At 45.3% G+C, this 13,963-nt stretch overlaps 1 protein-coding gene across 2 annotated transcripts in view; it reads left to right on the top strand.

Moving 5' to 3' along the window:
• Window positions 1-2,938, top strand: part of mpped1 (metallophosphoesterase domain containing 1) — a 48,530-nt gene extending 45,592 nt beyond the window's left edge. For both annotated transcript variants that reach the window (XR_008948357.1, XR_008948358.1), the window contains exon 8: window positions 2,284-2,938. The gene's annotated coding sequence lies outside the window, so the exon portion shown is untranslated. The remainder of the gene's footprint in view (window positions 1-2,283) is intronic.
• The last annotated feature ends 11,025 nt before the right edge of the window (window positions 2,939-13,963 follow it).

The raw sequence follows: 13,963 nt of genomic DNA on the forward strand, positions 1-13,963 counted from the left end.
TGTCTCAGAAAAATATATAGGGGTGAAGGAGTTTAAGGGCTCGTTGGAGACCCTGTATGTTCCCACAGTCAGCACATCTGGTGATGGTCCAGTTGTTGGAATGGCCTGGTTAGCTTTTTCTCTGATAGCTAGAACTTTATCAGTGAAGAATCTCATGAAGTCTTCACCACTAAGGGAAGAAGGGAAATGTGGATCTAAAACACTGGGACTCTTGGTCAATTTGGCAACAGTGCTGAAAAGAAATCTGGGGTTATTCTGGTTTTCTTCAATTAAAGAAGAAATATAAGCTGTTCTAGCCTTATAGAGGGCCTTTTTGTTAACTGCCAGACAGTATTTCCAGGCTAAATAGGAGCCATCTATTTTACAAGAATACCACTTCCTTTTTAGTCTTCGCACTTTCTGCTTGAAGGTCTTAATGTGTGAATTATACCAGGGGCACACCTCCTCTAATTTACTATTTTCTTTTTCAGGCTCGCAACAGAATCAAGCATGATTCTTAGTGAGGGTGCTGCACCTTCAGCAACAGAGTTGACCTCGGCAGGGCTAAGATTATAATGACTGATCCCTGGGGAAACACACAGTGGTCCTGGGATCAGCACAGGGATTGCTTCCTTAGACTTAGCTACAGCATTATATGAAAGACATCTGTTATAGTAAGACTGCGTTCTGAACATAGAAGAATCCTAATCATAAATGTAAAATTGATCAAAGAATGATCTGACAGGAGTGGGTTCTGAGGGAACACAGACACATGTTCTACCTCAACACCGACACATGTTCTACCTCAACACCATAAATCAGAACTAGATCTAGGGTGTGGTTGAAGCTATGAGTATGAGTTGGTTGATTTATCTGTTGAAGGAAATCAACTGACTCAAGTAATGAAATGAAGCCATTTCTAAAGCTGTCATTTACAACGTCTACATGGATATTAAAGTCTTCAATAATAATGACTTTATCTGTTCTGAGGACCAAGTCAGATAAGAAGTCAGAGAACTCAGACAAGAACTGTGAATGTGGCCCAGCAGGGGGCCAATATACAATCAAGTAATCTACCAACCAACCAATCAATCTTTATTTATATAGTGTCTGTTATACCGTAATCAAAATTGTTTCTAGGCACTTTACAGATTCCCAGAGCCTGACCCCCAACAAGCAACAGTGGCAAGGAAAAACTCCCCTTTAACAGGAAGAAACCTTGAGCAGGACCAGACTCATAGGGGGACCTTCCTGCTGATGGCTAACTGGGTAGAGAGAGGTGAAGGGGGAGGACAGGTAGAGGAGAGAATAGGTAGCGATGCAACTACAAACAAAAGTGGCTTTTCTGTCCTCCTGTTCAGATGGGTGATGCCAAGAGTCAAATGAACTGGAACCATGTTTTGGTCCTGGATTATTTAATAACTTGGAGTGATAGATTGCTGCCACCCCCCCTCTTCGGCCAGTACCACAAGGAATATGATCATTAAGATAGATAGCAGGAGTAGATTCATTTAAGCTAACATACTCCTCCTCCTGAAGCCAGGTCTCAGTAACACCTGCAATATTCTGCTACCCTGGGGCTAGAACCAGGGTAGCCAGAATATTGCAGGTGCTACAACCCATTTGCTTCTCAGCCCAGCCCACAGGCTGAGCGACCAATGACCATTTGAGGTTAGCATCAAAGTCTATCACCAGAGCTCTTTTAGCTCCTCAAGTCTTTTACATCCAGAACTTCTCTACCTCCAGAAGTCCTCTAACTCTAGAGCTCTTTGACCTGCTGAGCTCTTCTATATCCAGAACTCCTCGACCTCAGCACAGCTGTCACGGACCAGATGAGAACCCAAATGCGACACCAGAGTTTGACTGAACACCGCTTTATTGTCAGAAACAGACAACAGACAGGATTCACCAGGGAGCGAGCAGAACAGAATAGTCCGGGACAGGCAAGGTCGAGATCAGGCAGAAGGCAGACAGAATTTACCGGGGAGCAGGCAAAACAGAATAGTCAGGATGAGGCAAGGTCGGAACCGGGCAGGCAGACAAACAGGAAAACGCTGGAAAGTCATCTGAACGCGAATAACGATCTGGCAGGGAGCAGGTGTGCCTCCGGGGATTAAGAAGGGGGCTCATTAGTGTCCTGATGCACAACAGGTGTGCGGGGTGAAGCAACTCACGGGCACGATTGCCCGCAGCTGTGACACACAGCTTAAAAACCCCCAGCATGTTAGGAGTCCTGAGTGTTTCCCTCTCCCCCTCCCCGCATGTGTCTCATCTCTTTTTTTCCCCCTGTCTGTTTATTTCTAGGCTGGGCAGAGCGGCTTCCAGACTCTTCCCCCGTCGGGCGATCAACGCACACCTGGAAACCATCTCCAGCCAATCACCCACACCTGTCGTCACTTTTATAAACCTCGGCCACGTCTCATTCTTCGCCGGTTCCTTGTTAACACCCCGTGTTACACCCTGGCTCCTAGAAGTTTTAATTCTAGTTTCACTTCATGATTCCTGTTTCCTGAGCTCATCTGATCGTTCCTTTCTCCCGAAGATCACCCATCTCGGACACCTGTTCGTACCACCAAGCCCGCTCCTGTTTGATTGTGTTTCTTCTGCAGCCTGCACCTCTTGGTTTCTGTCTTGAAAACCTAGTCAGTGAACAAACCCTTGCTCCAACTCCTGTCAATCGTGTGTGTCTGCTTTTGGGGTCTATATTTGTGTCTGCAGAACCTAACACAGCAGAAGAACAGAAAGAAATGTATATCTCATTTCAGGATTTATTTGTGCTGCAATTTGTGTCTTGTCTTTAATGTAATAATGTAATGTGTATTATTAATAGTAGTAATAGTATTAGTAGGAGTAGTAATATTAGTAGTACTAATAGTAATAGCAGCAGTAGTAGCAGCAGTAGTAGTAGTAATATTAAACATTCCATATGCATGGTTATTAATAAAGTTAGCTTGTCATTGGTGTAATTGCTATGTGAAGGAGACATTCGATGGTTGATAATTGGACCTACTGATCAAAAAAGGCAGCCGTGTGGTCACTAAAGTGATGATGGCCCTGGATCATGTGACACAAGTCCCAGTTCTCGTGGGCCTAACCGTCCTTAATGTTTTGTTTCAACCTTCATCTTAATTCAACTATTGAAATTACTGATGTACAATGTGTGTCTCTGTCTATGCATACCTGTTTGTGTGTGAGTGCACTTATGTCTTATGTATGTGCACGTGTGTGTTATTCTTCACCTTTAGTTTATGAGTACATCTCCACCCGATTCCTGACTCAATTTCCCGAATGCTGACTTTGATCAGTGGAGTGCCACCCTCAAAAAGCCCCGCCCTCCTGTAGCTCCACCCTCATGTAGCTCCACTCCCAATCCCGGAGCCCTGCTCTCCTGAAGCCTCGCCCCCTGAAGCTATACCTTTGAAGCTCCGCCCTTGGAAGCTCCACCCTCCTGAAGCTCAGAACTGTCAGAACAGTTGACAGTGGTCACTATGGTGAGTTGAAGTCGCGTCCACTGAACAGAATCAGAGTGAGAGGAACCAGAAGAGATATCAGAAGACAACAACAAAAACAGGTGAGAGCCTCCTCGCGACTGCTAACGTTTCACAACTTCACACGTAGCAAATAAGAACACCAAAAGTGTTGCTGTATGGGCAGAGAGATTGTAGAACTGAAGATCCAGGGGGTCTTGTCAGTTTACCACAGATGGTGAATTCACTTGAGACAATGCAGATCTTTATCATTCCAAAGTTGCTTTGGAAGGTTGCGGCTTATGAGTTGCCAGATTAGGCCATCACCCATACGTCTGGGAGGGAGGCTCAGCTTTGGTGCTCAGCAGTGGTCTTTTTAAAATGCACCCGTCCGTGTGTCATTGTTCAAAGCTTCGGCTACACGTCTTCATGCCAAGAAGACACTGCAACCCAGCAAACGTGCTTGTCATGGCACACAGTGGTCACATGACGGAGGGTGGGAGGTGCCCGCTGAGTTTACACCAAGTGCCAAGCCCCCCCTTGCACGTCCACCGTCCTTTATTATCACTTGAGTGAGCACACAGCCACGAATCCACATCGGCTCTCTGAGAGGCCTGAGGAACGAGGCTGCAGTGTGGGTGTGCACGTGTAGCTGAGGCGTGCTGCATTGTGTTAAGGTCCAAAACACACTTCCTTCTTTTCTTTTCTGTCTAAATTGTAATAGAGCAGTAATAGCTGTTGTTATTATCACAGAACCGATCTGAAACGTGACAGTTTCGACTGCTTTAGTAGTAGTAGTACTGTAGTTTGTTTTTATCTCTTCGGTGGTTTCAGAGATGTACTGAGGACAGTGGAAGACAGTGGAGGACAGGAAGTGTTCTGAGAGCTGGGGGACATGTAGAGATGCCTCTTTGGCCTCTCAAACATCATTTTTTACAACTCGCCTCCTCTCTGGTCACATGATCCTAACAACAGGATGTTTAGGTCAGGTGGCGTTCACACACACACACACACACACACACACACCACACACACACACACACACACACACACAGCTCCATCTCAGGATGCCAGAGGTGTAATTGACTTTTCAAACTTCAGAAACGCTGCTCAACTTTCTTGATGTGGCTCTAGAGGATCAGTTTTGACAGGTTCATTTTCATCCACTCTAATTGGTTCTGCAAGACTCCGTCTCTCCTCTCATGCACACACACATGCACGGAGACAAAACCATGTTGTCAGCGTGGTTGACCTAGAAAACTCTTCCCTAGACTACCTCAGCAGCAGCAGCATCAGACACGGCCACCACATCCAGGGCCATGATCAGGAGACACCCCTAACCAGGAGAAGTGAAGTGCCTTGAACATCTGAACTCAGGTCTGGCTGTTGCTGCTGTGCAGGGACTGTTGAAGATGCTCCGCCACTGACGGGGACACACTTGATTATTTCACTTTGTGTGCTTGGTTCCTGGTGTTTGCCCGTCACCATCTGGCCCTCTCGTTAGCATTAGCCTCTTTGAAGACGGAGGCTAAATTGGCACTAATGGCATGTCAAGATGCAAACAGCAGAGGGAACATTTTTAATTAAAATGTTTGCCCAGAAAAATCAGCTTCTGCGTTAGTGAGTTAATCATGGCTAATTTGAAGCAATGGCAGCAGGTGAAAGCAGACTGGGATGTTCCCATGGCAGTAAGATCTAGAGATGTTTCTCCTGCTCATCCCTGATGACAGGAAGGCATTAAAATACCTCACGTGTGTTTCTCCTGATTAGGTGTGTGATCTCAGCCTGCGTATAACAACGCTCCGGCTGGAACAGGAAGTTCTCGGGGCTGATTTCAGTTTCTGCATAGTTCCTGGGAGCCTTCAAAACCAGACCAGTTGCTAAAACAAACTTCCTGATTCATCAACACCCTACTTTGAAGTTCAAAAGCAACAGTCCTCTATTGTCTTTACTTCGCTGACATGTTGTTCTGCCTTTTGGGCACCTTATGTCCCATTGCTCCCTGAACTTTAACTTCTGGGGCTCTCCCACGTCTGACAGTCATCTTGATGTATCCTTTACTGGGAGTCCACTGCGGACCGGTCTGACCTGTATGTTTTATGAGAGGAAACCCAGACAGCCTCAGAGAGCAGGCTGACACACCACAGCTACGTGGAACCCAACATCTACAACACCAACCACGATGGCACCATGTCAGCATACTAAAGGCACTTTACGCTTGTGCATTGCCTCGCGCCAACGACAACACGTGTCCTACAGAAGGTGAGGATGGTCATTCATGCTTCAGCGGACTGTGGTTCTCTATGAGTTCACACCCAAACTAGCAAGAGGGGCAACATTTACAGCTGGTCACATGTCAGAGAACAACACGCCACTGGTACAAAGAGTCAGACAACAAGACAAACATGATATTGTAGTTATGGTGTAGCTCAGATGGTCTAGAGGTGTCTTTGTTTAGGCAGGGAAGATGTGGCTCCCAGACGGTTCTTTCTTTCTACTCGTCTCGTCTCCTTGACCACTTTATTCCTCTTGGGGTCACGGGAAAGGGTCACAACAGGTGACACAACTGGTCCCTCCCGGATGAATCCCCAGTATGAGCATTTGTGGGTTCGGTACTTTACTCAAGGCTACCTCAGCAGTGCTCTGAAGGTGCTATGGCACCTCGCCCTTCTACCAGAACACCTTCCAGAATTTATCTGCTGTGGGGCTGGAACAAAGAACCATCTGCTTCTCAGCCCAGTTTTCCTTCCTTCCTTCCTTCCTTCCTTCCTTCCTTCCTTCCTTGTGTGTTATGGCCAATAGACAGCCTGGATCCAGCCAGCAGTTACACTCCAGTAGGGTGCTGAGTGGGAGCTAGGAGTTATGAGAGCTACCTAAGGAAGGGGATGATGAAACTTTCCTGTTGCCCACTCAAACACTCAGGTGTGTGATCAGAAGTGCTGCTGAAACCCTCCGTAGGCAGTCTAGTGTAGTAGGAACAAGACAGACGTGATTTGGGTGCTAGACACATGGGACTAATCTTAGCAGGCTGTGGAGAGACAAAGGCACATGCTCAGGTGGGTTTTTAATAGAAATCCAGGCAACATCATAGGGGAGCCAATCATAATTGGGATCTTTTGATGGCCACGAACATGGTTAGATGATTGCATATGGCCACTGGATGGCCACTCAGTCAACAGCCATATGTTCAGCTGACAGCCCTTCCCTTGAACACGACTCCACATTCAGTTCTGCCTCTTTAATTTCAAATCAGTGGACTTCAGCTGCAACTTTAAACTTAACAGTTTGACTAAACTTTGAGAGGAGGAGGACGAGGACAAGGAGGGGGGAGGATGAGGAGGGCCGAGGTTCCCTTAATTTACTGTTGTTTGATGTTGACGAGGCTGCTCACTAGACAACAATCAACTCCAACTTTGGGAAACTGCGTGCGTGCGTGCGTGTGTGTGTGTGTGTGCACTCTCTTTCTGCCAGGATCACATTTTAATGGAATGAAAAGTTAAACTCCAAAGCTTTTAATAATCTATTGAATGGTTGTGATCAGACCAGAGTCTCCTCACACCAGCAGCCAGTAATGAGCTCTTCACTCAGCCAGCGATGGTTTCGACACCTTCCCTGGGGAGCATACTCAGGACTTTCAGTCATTCCCAGTGTGTCTAACTTAAACATCAGTCATTGTGTAATTGTGTACCACCACAGCAGAGCAGACGCTCCCCATACATTCCTGTTCAACTCAGGGCAACAGGAGGGCATCAGGAATCCTAATGATTCATTTAGTCTAAGAAACCTGCACATTCGTTAAGAAAGGAAATGACCCAGAATGGGCAAAACACACTGGTGATGCTGGGAAACTACTAGAAACTGGTCCTACCTACAACCAGAGCACAGGGAAAGGTCCTCAGTGCTCCTGGAGGGTCCACTTACCATGTCAGCCAAGCCCCGCTGATGGTCACACAGTTTTCCACCTGTGTCGTTTATCCTTACAGGTATTAATTACAGTAAATAGATGAGGAAATTGAGTTAAAGCATTAACATCATATTTACAACATGCTTCTGACTGTAACACCATCATAAGCAAGCATCAAACATTTTGTGAGCTTATTAACAAGGTGCCACAAAAGCTTTGATCCTTTTATCACACCTTTGAATCCATCAGCCAGTGATCGAAGCAGCTGTTGTCAATGTATGTCACCGTTCTCCTACCTTGCCACCTTATTTCTATTTCTTCATGCCTAATCTCTCTTCTACCTTGGAGGGTCCTCCTCTATGAGCCGGGTCCTACTCAGGGTTGCTTCCTGGTAAAGGAGAGTGCTTGTTGAGGGGTCAGGCCCTGGGTTTCTGTAAAGGGACTACTGTAAAGACTAATAACTTGATATTGATATAAATATCAACATCAGTCCTCAACAGCAACATTGTAGACATTTGCGAGGACATTCCGTAGCAGTAGCTACACGTTTAGCCAAAGCTAAAATGAGTGACAGCCTGCCCTGGAGGGCCTGATAGTGGAGGACAGCCGGCTCATGTTGAATCATCACGGCTCTGACGGGTCCCCTGACCTACCGGACGGATCAATTGCTCGCTGCTGTCAGGGCTCAGCCGGCAGCCCAAAGCATCAGTTCTGCATGCAGGATTTCCAATGCTTCAATAGAGGTTTTAGAAATCCCTTCCTTCTCCCTACCAGGCTCCCAACCCCCCTCCAATCCATCATCTTTGCCTCCAAATTCCTACCCCACCCCCTGTGATCAAACATAAGCCCCCTGCTTTCTGTAAAATAATGTCTTTCTTAGCACATGAGCCGTTGCAGAACTCATCTTGGATTATAAATAGAGAAAGAGTGAGCCGCCCCGTCTTTCATGAGGGGCTGAGCAGAGACATACATTTAGAATCACATTCCTCTCTGCCTGTTTGGGCTAATTATGTGCTCTGGAAGCAGAACACAGAGCAGCAGGGTATCAGGCTAATTTGTTTTTATGTGAGAAAAAAACTGATTGGATATTCTCAGTACAAAAAACATTAAATGATGACATAATATTGAATTGAGCATATTTTAATCCAAACCACGTAGTTTGGATTAAATGTTGGTCAGGTTGGGAATTTTGGACTGACATAGAGGCGTTGTGGAACAAATGTTACTAAAAAGTCTTGGAGTAAAAAATCCACTGTGCAAACAGTCAGGACGCCTTGATCTGTAGAGGCCAAAGCTGAGAGGTAGAGTCAGAATAGTGGGTCAGAACGGTCAGGACAGGGTCAGAACAGGGTCAGAACAGAGAGGACAGGGTCAGATAAGTCAGAACAGGGTCAGAAGGGTGTCTCCATCTTTCCCTCACTTGTGATCATGTAATTGTAATTGTTTATTATCAGGGTGTCGAAACACCTCTTTAAGAAGCCTCCAGGTGATCCAGGTGAGCCCAATAGACCACTCCGCTCTCAGAATGCTGGTCTACTTCTGGTCCCCAGAGTTTCTAGGGGTAGGATGTGGGCCAAGCATTTAGCTACCAGGCCCCCCTGCTTTGGAACAAGCTCCCTGTCCAGGTACTTGAGGCTGACTCCATCACTACTTTTAAGATTAGGCTTAAAACCTACCTCTTTGAAAAAGCTTATTGTTACTAATTCTGTAGTACCAGTCATTATCATATACAGACAAATTATCATACTAAGGGGGTAGTCTAATCATTAGGTTAACATCTTAGCTATGCTGTTATAGGCCAAGGCTGCTGGGGTCCAGAAACATGATCACCTAACAGGCCTCTGTCACCCCACTGGGTCATGGTTTCCTCTCCTCTCCTCTCCTCTCCTCTCCTCTCCTCTCCTCTCCTCTCCTCTCCTCTCCTCTCCTACCTATTCTATCCTCTACCTGTCCTCCCCCTTCTCCTCTCTCTCTACCCAGCCGGCCATCAGCAGGAGGGTCCCCCTACATGAGCCGGGTCCTGCTCAAGGTTTCTTCCTGTTAAAGGGGAGTTTTTCCTTGCCACTGATGCTTGTTGGGGGTCAGGCCCTGGGATTCTGAAAAGCACTTAGAAACAATTTTGATTGTAACAGATGCTATATAAATAAAGATTGATTGATTGATTGATTGATTGATTGATTGATTGATTGATAGTAGTAGTAGTAGTAGTAGTAGTATTGTTGTTGTTAGTATTAGCATTATTCATGTTATTATGAGTGTTATTATTGTAATAACTCTCATAATAACAATAGGAATATGTTTGCTGTGTATAGAGAGGGGTTTCGTCTGACTAATGCAACCTTTTTTTAATTACTTGGTTTCAGGACTGTATATTTTCCTGAATCTCTCGGAGGTGTAAATTTTTGCAGTGTTGCTTCTGTGAGACACCTCTGTCTCTGTCGGACTGATAGCTCAGTTTTTTGTCTGTGTCTGTGGGGGACCAGATGAGGGAGGAGCAGGTATCAGTGGCCCCACACAGCAGCACAGCAGCCTGCTGACCAGGCGGAGCTGAGCAGCAACAAGCTCCTCCCATCAAGACAACACTGGAGGTTCTCCTCGGAGGAACTGTGACTAAAGCAGCAGGAGCAGCCCAAACCAGTGGCCTGAGTGGGATTCAGGTGGACGAATGGAACCTCCACTTCTCTGTCCACTCAGGTGCAGGAAGCAGAATGCTTAGACCTACCTGCTGCTTTCTCCTCCGGCCAAAACACATCCCCAAACAGCCACCGCTGCCCTCAGGGAAGGGTCCTATCAAGCTTAGGGGGCAACTGAGAACATTGCGCCTCATTCACCAATATGTTCTAAAGAATCTTCTTAAGATTCTTTTTTAAGTTGTTCTTAAGAAGTTCCTGAAGAAAACCCTACGTCAGATTCATCAACGCGTTCTAAGCCTCAGAATTGTTCGCAGCTGTGTTCTTAGATTGATGAATGCCATCTGCTCGTAAGTTGAGAGCGCGTGCCAGGTGAGTCTAATTAACATATGATTAGCATAAGTCACCGCCCACTAATGCCCATAAAAGGAACTGCAGCAAGGCCCTGTAGACAGAGCAGAAAGCAGCAAAATGCCAAAAGCTTTCCTCTCCACGCCTGATTTCTGACGCCGTGTTGAACAATCAAGAAAGGATGGCTAACACGCTTGATAAAATTGCCTCAACCCTGATGACTATAGCCAACACACTTAAAGAAATCAACGAGAATGTAAAAAAAACAAGAATGTAAAAAAAAAAAAAAACGTGTAAAAGCTGTGCTCTAAAACCGGTCTCTCTTATTTTTTTCTTTTTGAAGTGAATCAAGACTGTTAGACTGAAATTGTGACAATAATGCATTTTATTCACAAACGGGCAATTAATTGCGCTCGAGCGTGAACCGCGTGCCTGCAGTCTGGCCCCATCATTGCGTCAGGACGCACATCCTCACGGGGTTGTGGCTCTGTGTCCAAACACATCCAGCGCCCCTTTAAAATGCCGATGGTGCGTTCAATGGTGGAGCGACTGCGCGCATCCATCTGATTAAATAAAATTTCCTGTGGAGTCTGAGGGTTGGTCAGTGGTGTGAACAACCAGGGAGCCAGGGCATATCCTCGATCCCCTAATAAAATAAAACAAGATCAAATCAAATAAAAAGACAGTTTTGGCATGGTTTCCAATTTGGTTGATTAATGTTAAGTCATTGGCACATTTACGTAATTTTATAATTCTCTGTAAATCACCAAAAATAGGAAATAAATAAATAAATATGACAGAATTATTGTAATATTATATTTTATTGAACTGCACAAGAGAAGAAAACACAACCATGCCAACATGTCGGCACTGAAATGTGCATAAGTACTCCTGAGTGTTCGTAGGATTTGTTCTTACCTACGCATAAATCCAGGATAAGAAGAAATTGGTGAATGCCACAATCTTCGTAAAATGTTCGTAAGTGGGACTTAAGAACAAATTTGTTCGTAAGAACGGTTCGTGAATGAGGCCCATTGATTCTTTACTAAAATATATGTCCCAAACTAGTTCTTTCAAGTAAAGGATCTATTTTTTGTTATTTATAAGATAAACTATAATTTAATTTGCACTTTTAAGAGGAGGACATGTGTGTTTGTGTTTTGCAGGTAGACCCTGACCTCAGAACCCCCTGAGAAATAATTAAAGGAATTTTTTTCACTCAGAGTTCATCAAAAGCTAAAAAGGGTGAGCACATCTTAGAGTTAACCCAATATCACAACTGGCTTTGAAACCTTTGATTTCCCTGTGTTGCTCTTAAACTGAGCAACTTTTAACAAATGAAAAGTTCAGTTAACCCCAGACAAGCAACAGTGGCAAGGAAAAGCTCCCCTTTAACAGGAAGAAACCTTGATCAGGATCAGGCTCATGTAGGGGGACCCTCCTGCTGATGGCCGGCTGGGTAGAGAGAGAGGAGAGGGGGCAGGACAGGTAGAGGATAGAATGGAGAGGAGAGGAGAGGAGAGGAAATACACTATTTATGCAAGCCGCCGGCCAAGTGGGTCAGCGGGGCCGGAGGTCATCATGCAGCTCCGAAGGGAGCGATACCTGTAGATCAGGGGTGGGGAACCCCCGGCCTCCGGGCCGTATACGGCCTAGGAGACCATTTCTACCGGCCCTCAACACAATACGATTTTTATATTTTATATGTGCACTTATACAGTGGGACCGTTCGCTAAACTCTGCGAGCTGCGAGTAGCAGCGGTAGCGTATTTTTGCCTTTCGTATCCTGAAATTTCTTTCGTAACAAGAGGAAATATTTTCCCGTTTTCTGAGATAAAACAGACGGTTATGCTATGTCCGAGTCAAGGTCAGGGTCAGTGAACACAGCATGTGATGTACGTAGGGGGCTGGACTGATTGACACGGAAGAAAAATTGATGCATCATGGCGACTGTTAAGAAAAGGAAGGTGGATGCAGAATGCCGTGTATTCCAGGAGAAATGGACAAATGATTTTTTTCTTTGTTGAAGTAAAAGACAAGCCAGTGTGCCTAGTTTGTGGCGAGGCGCTGACAGTGATGAAAAAGGCAAATCTCGAGCGCCATTACAGCTCGAAACACGCTAAACTCGACGAGTTGAAAGGACAGATGCGTTTGGATAAAATTAACGCTCTTCGTTGGAGTTTGGAGGCTCAACAAGCAGCTTTCACACGACCATGTACCGACAGAGAGAATATTACGCGTGCAAGTTTTGTGGTGAGTGAATTAATAGCCACGAAACTGAAACCTCACGCCGAAGGAGAGTTCCTGAAGGAGTGCCTCGCGCCGGACAAAGTAAAATTGTTTCAAAGCGTGATTTTTTTTTCGTGAATAACTATTGAACTAAGACATACTGTATATTGTTATGATTCCAGTGGCTAACGGTATGTTTTTATGGTCAAGGAATCTAAATATGTAGTCAAAGTATATGTGGGACTAATATTTATGGTGGAAATCACAAGATGCCAGGAATTGTTGCGCTTGGCGGAGGTCTGCGCTCTCCGAGTGCTTTCTAGTTTTTATTATTATTGTCTTTATCTTTCTTTCTTTTCATTTATTTTCTTATTATTAATATCGTGTTGTATTGTATTGTTGTATTGCAGTTTTTGTATTGCAGAGTAGAGGCCTCGAACAGGCCCTTACGGGTCTCTTGCCTCAACTCTGCACCTTTTTTATTATTGTTTTGTAAGATCATGTAAACATATTTTACTTGTTTGTCATTTTATTCTATTTTTTGGTGATTTTATATGCATGTGTGCTAAATAAATAATTCAAATTCAAATGCAGCAATCATGAGACTTAGTAACACAGTGGTTCTAGACTTTTTTTTCGTCTTTTTTTTTGCATCCCTAGGTATGTGTTCATAATAGTATGGCCCTCGGAGGACTTTATAAAAATTGAAATGGCCCTCGACATGAAAAAGGTTCCCCACCCCTGCTGTAGATGAATACAGAAGGGGGGGGGCAGAAAAACTACACAAGAATCTATTTACGTTTTACCAAATTTACGTTTGCTTCTCGCCAGCAGCTTTAGATTGGCTTTTATGTCGCCTGCTCTGGCCCCCAGAATGCACTTAACTATGGTCGCTGGAGTCGGCTTCACGTAGCGCAAAACAGAGTCGCCAATTACCAGGGTCGGTTTCTCAGCGGGTGTGTCGCCGAGTGGGGAAAAATGATTAGCCATGGGGAGCGGCCTTTGGTTTAGGCTACGCTTCCTGCGAACCCTCATCCAGCCGCCCTGGTTAGCCGGCTGCTCGGCTGCTGCCAGGGGACCGCTAGTTGTTGCTAGTTGCTACGCTAGGCGGCTCCACAGCAGCTAGCTTCTCCTGGTTACCTGACGCAACTCCAGCTAACTCCAAGCTGCGGAACCGCGTCTCAAGCTCGCTAAGTCTCGCCTCCATAGCCGTAAATAAACTACACTTTCTGCACCTATTCCCTTCACTAAGGGAGGCAGAGGAGTAACTAAACATTTCACACGCTGAACAGACAAAGACACCGGGTGAAACAGATGGTGAGGCCATGCTAATGCTAATAGTCGGCGGAGCCCTGTGTTTGTTTAATATGGGTTATTTCTCACTGTTATGAGGTGACTAGAAT

This window comes from Takifugu flavidus, chromosome 22, assembly GCF_003711565.1.
Source record: "Takifugu flavidus isolate HTHZ2018 chromosome 22, ASM371156v2, whole genome shotgun sequence".
NCBI classification, from domain to species: Eukaryota; Metazoa; Chordata; class Actinopteri; order Tetraodontiformes; family Tetraodontidae; genus Takifugu; species Takifugu flavidus.